The sequence below is a fragment of the Tamandua tetradactyla genome, chromosome 7 (genome assembly GCF_023851605.1).
Source record: "Tamandua tetradactyla isolate mTamTet1 chromosome 7, mTamTet1.pri, whole genome shotgun sequence".
Taxonomy (NCBI): Eukaryota; Metazoa; Chordata; class Mammalia; order Pilosa; family Myrmecophagidae; genus Tamandua; species Tamandua tetradactyla.
The window spans coordinates 161,310,714-161,315,884 of NC_135333.1; the positions used below are offsets into that span (position 1 = coordinate 161,310,714).

Sequence of the window (5,171 nt, forward strand, 5' to 3'; positions counted from 1 at the left end):
ATAAAAATCAACCAACTACAAAAACAATGGTGGAAACAAGAGCCAGACAGAAATGAAATTTTATGTATGTATGTATGTATGTATGTATGTATGTATGTATGTGTTCTTACTTGAAGGAAACAAAGTTGTCTTTGCCACTCTGTTCTTTTAACAAACTGATCTTCAAAACTCATGCAGAAAATCACCTCAGGAAGCCCCTTCCCTTCAAACTGGGCCTTCCAAGATAAGCCTCCATGCTGCCCACATCAGGCCAGTGCTGGTTCTACCACACCTCTCTAATATTCACTTCCCATACCCTAGCCTACACCCTGAAGTGACACCTGGTCTGACTTGTACATCATGTCTAAAGATCCCAAAATGGCAAGTAGCTACACTGGTGAAATTATCTGGCTAAGGGAAGACTAGAATGAAGACTCTCTGGTTAAATACAAGGATCACCTAGATAAAAGTATAGATGGTGTGCCAGTTTGAATCTGTTGTGTACCCCAGAAAAGTCAAGTTCTTTAATCCTCATTCAGTATTGCTGGGTGAGATCTTTTTGTTTCCATGGAGATGGAACCCACCAATGGTGAGTGGTAACTTCAGATCAGATGGTTTCCAAAGAGATGTGTTTCTACCTATTCAAGGTGGAGTTGCTTACTGGAACTCTTTAAGAGGGAACCATTTTGGAAAAAGTTTTAGTGCCAATAGAACCAACAGAGCCCACATAGCTAGAGACCTTTGAAAATGCTGAAGGAAAATGCCCCTAGGGAATCCTGATGAGTTGAGAAGCCAGGAGAGAAAGCTAGCAGACGCTGCCATGTGCCTTTCCAGTTGAGAGAGAAACCCCAAATGTTATCGGCCTTCTTGAATCAAGGCATCTTTCCCTGGATGCCTTAGTTTGGACATTTATATAGTCTTGCCTTAATTTGGACATTTTCATGGCCTTAGAACTGTAAACTTGCAACTTAATAAATTCCCCTTTTTAAAAGCCGTTCTGTTTCTGGTATATCACATTCTGGCAGCTTTTGCAAACTAAAGCAGAAGAACAGACCTTGTTCTTATGTATTCTTATTTAGTGGGTCTGAGTCTGACAAAGGAGGTCTCTCCATCTTTTTGCCATCTTAGTGATTCCATTGATGAGACAAGATTTGTAACTAAGAAGAGAAGCATAAGCCCATGACACACATGCTAGCAGAAGCCATCCCAAAACACAACCACCATTGTTGACTGTTTCAAGTATGACAAAAGAGTGACTTTGCAATTCAGTGAAAACAGAAGGGGAGCACCTTCTTTTGTAGTTGACCAGCAGAAGTTATGCCTCAAGACCTTCCAAATGCAGAGAACTCCTTCCGAGTCAGCAATCTGAACACAGGAGTGAGATTTTATTCCACATTACATTTATCTCTTTGCAATAAATAGGATTTTTAGACACAATCTCATTTTGAAACTAATAAATACAGTGTACAAAAAGGCATCTCCCAAAAAATTTTTTTAAAAGAAGGGGGTGGGCCATGGTGGCTCAGCAGGCAGAGTTCTCGCCTGCCATGCAGGAGACCCAGGTTTGATTCCCAGTGCCTGCCCATGAAAAAAAAAAAAAAAGAAAGGAAAAAAACATCTTCCATCCCTTTACTCCACCTGCCCCATGGAAAAGGTGATATGAAGTCAGAAATCTGAGTTCCTGGGAAGACAAGATTGAAGGCTTCACTTACATTTTTCTCAGTTTCACCATACCTTGCTTCAAAAGCCTGACTTTATAACTGCAGAGAGCAACAGAGCAGCTTTTTCCTATACTGAACAATTTTATTTTGAGACTGCTTTTGCACTGACTAATACTCTCTAGGATTCCAGTAAAATTTAAGTTTGCCAAATATCCCAAAGGTATTAAAGAGCTCGTTTTAGAGGAGATAGAAAGTACATTCTCAGAGCAACTGGGAGTTACCATCCTTAACTATGAAAGACAAGGAGAAGGCAGCAGTGGCCCATTTGCTCAGCCTCAAAGAGCAGTGTCTTTATGAAAAATGAGCTGGGCTGTAACAGCCGGTGGAGAGACCACTATCCACCACATCACAGCCAGCGCATAAGAACAGGATGTTATTAGTACAGTGTAAACCTCTGCACTGGAGACAAAACCATACTTGGTGCTTCTCAGATGTGCATTTACTTCTTTTCTTCTGTTCTCAAGACAGAACTCTTCTGTTCTATGTGTAAGCAATCTTACCTGAAGGAGGGGCAGTGCAGAACCCATAAATCTCTTCACTTTTATTTTATTAATGAAAAGAAAGCTCACTCTGGGTTTCTAACAACATATCACCAATGTAACCTTGTCTCTCTATCCTGATTCTTAAAGGACCTGTGCTTTATCTTCACATTTGTACCATTTGTAGCTGAAGTACATCAGGCAGCTTAGAGTTTCCCCAGACCTAGGTGTGTTCCACTGGTATAATGAAGACAGAGAAGTTGGTTGGTATTATTCTGTTAAGCACTATCTGGTGCTCAAAACGCAAACCAAAATAATGGCAGAAGTACTGACAAGGAAACTGAAGGTGAAGAGAGTTTAACTCCTAAAATTGGCCCTGCTGAATAAATAATCATGTATTATCCTTGGGGCATCCCTTTCTAAATCACAATTAAAAATGAATGCTTGTGATGAACAGTCCACCAGTTGTCAGGCTTAACTTTCATCTTGTATCATTGCTTGATTGATAACATGCTGGTTAAGAGCACAGGGTTTTAGAATCAGGCATAATCTGGCTTTGAACCCAAGATCCACTAATACTTGAGGGATCTTAAGTAAGTTACTGAATCCTAGCCTTCCCCCTGCACCCCCATCACTTGCCTTCTCCTGTTTCCTGACTCTGCATGGCTATTTTGTCTTCATTCTTCTACAGATTCTTTCCATACCATGATCATCAGCTTGGAAATCTTGGCTCCAGAAATCTCTATTAAAAGTTACCTCGGGTGCACAGGTGGTTCAGTTGTAGAATGCTTGCTTTCTATGCGGTAGACCCGGCTTCGATTCCTGGACCATGCACCCAAAAAAAAAAAGTCACCTCTTCGGTGGCAGCAACGACACTGGTGGGAGCCACTGGGAAGGCGAAGAAGAAGACGAGGATGCAAAGGATAACTGAGATGACCATGATGAAGAAAAAAAGAGGAAGCAGAAGTAAAAGTTTCCGAGAAGAAAAAAATAGTAGAGAAGATCAAAGCTAAAGAACAGCAGCAGCAGAAAAGGCAAGAAGAAATTAAAAAAGAGAGGTTAAAAGAGCCCAAAGAACCTTAAGTGCTAACACCAGAAGAACAATTAGCAGATAAACTGCAGCTAAAAAGTTGCAGGAAGAGTCAGACCTCAAATTAGCAAAAGAAACTTTTGTTGTTAATTATATAATTTATGGAATACATGCCATGAACCCGCCTTCAAGAGATGAATTCAGAGAGTTTGGAAAGTTACTGAAAGATAAAATTACACAATATGAAAAAAAATCACTGTCTTATGCCAGTGTTTTTGAAGCCTTAGTTCGAGATGTCTGTATGTCATTGGAAATTGATGATTTGGAAAACATTGCCAATTCATTGACGGTGCTTTGCAGTGAAAAATAGAAGCAGGAAAAGCCAAGCCAAGCCAAGAAAGGTGTGGTTCCTGGAGGGGGCTTAGAGAGCACCATGGAAGATGGTCTGGCAGAACATGGTGGTTATGTTGGAGGAGATGTACAAGACAATGAAGATTTCATGTGACATTTTATCTTCTCCTGATGTCTTCTTTCTGTTGCCCACAATCCCTTCAACATGTAGCACTTCCTTTCCTTTCAGTTCTGCCAAATGCTACAATCAGAAGTGCAGAATCTTTGTGCTGGTTATTCAACCCCTTGATACTTAGGTGCTAATTTGCGTAGTTGCTTCTAAATCATAGTAAAAAAAAAAAATCCTAATAAAGTTGACATTGTTGCTGTCTGATTCCATAGCAGCAGTCACTAAGTTGGAAACAAGGTTGCAACACGACAAAAAAATTGTGTAGTATGTACCAGCACAAATCAGTAATACAGCCTTAACCGTACCTCCTTGAACTACTTCATAACTTGTCAAGGAAGCAGTTTGCAGCAAGGGCATATGCTGTGCACTAGTATTAAAATTGTTTTGTTTTAAAGTTGAGTGTGAGGATATTAAAAATGCATTGTAAAGAGGACGGCTTATCTCAGAGTGAAGATCCTGAAAAACCATTACAAGTTTGAACTTAAAAATTAAATTACCAAAACCCTCCAACCTGAAGCTGAAGAAGGTAAGCCTCTCCATTATTGCATTACAAGTTGTGGAATCTCCTGAGTACACAGACTGTCCAGTTTATATTTATCAGAATCTTTCTACTCATGGGGTACTTCAGATAGGGGAGGGAAACTCTTTACCTGTTTTAAGTGTCTGAGAAACAAACCTTCTTTGTTCTCCTAGGCTGCCATGGAACAACTTTAACAGGGTTTTGGCATTTCTTTTCCTTTATAAAACATGATCTGCAAACTGCACCAGTTAACTACAGTTTGGTAACTCACTTTGTTAACAACTATGACATCTGCAGTGTTTTATAAAGCAACTAGTTTAATAAAATCACTATTGTGAGGACTCAAAAAAAAAAAGTTACCTCTTTGTATAACATTACTTGGATCACATGTTCACCCTCAAACCAAGCACTGTGGCCTAAGAGAGTAAACACTCTAACTGACCAGACCTGAGGCACATGTGCATCCTGCAGCCAGAGGGTCCTGCCAGTCCTGCTGGAGCCACAGAGAAAGGAGTTCCCTAAAAAAAGAATGAGGATGCTATGTTACCCAAGAAAAGAGTCATGGACACTGTGCTAGATTAGAAACACACCCCAGAAAACACATGTTCTTAATCTGAACCCACATCTCTGTGAGTAGGAACCCATTGTAAATAGGACCTCTTAAAGATGTTTTTTTTAGTTAAGGTATGGCCCAACTGCATGAGGGTGGGCCTTAATTGATATTACTGGGGGCTTTATAAAGAGGAGGAACCCAATGTTAGAACTCAGAGAAACCAACACATGAAGAAGCCAGACGTCACTGGAAGCCAGAAGAGTAGAAGAAAGGAGAGTCAGATACAAGCCAGTGCATGTCAAGGGTTTCTGGCAGCCAACACCAGAACATAAAACTCCAGGAGAAAGCAAATCTTGCTGATATCTTCAT

At 40.3% G+C, this 5,171-nt stretch overlaps 1 pseudogene; it reads left to right on the forward strand.

The window, feature by feature from the left end:
• The first annotated feature begins 3,008 nt into the window (after positions 1-3,008).
• On the forward strand, positions 3,009-3,714 carry LOC143690722 (eukaryotic translation initiation factor 3 subunit J-like; annotated as a pseudogene).
• Positions 3,715-5,171: the final 1,457 nt, after the last annotated feature.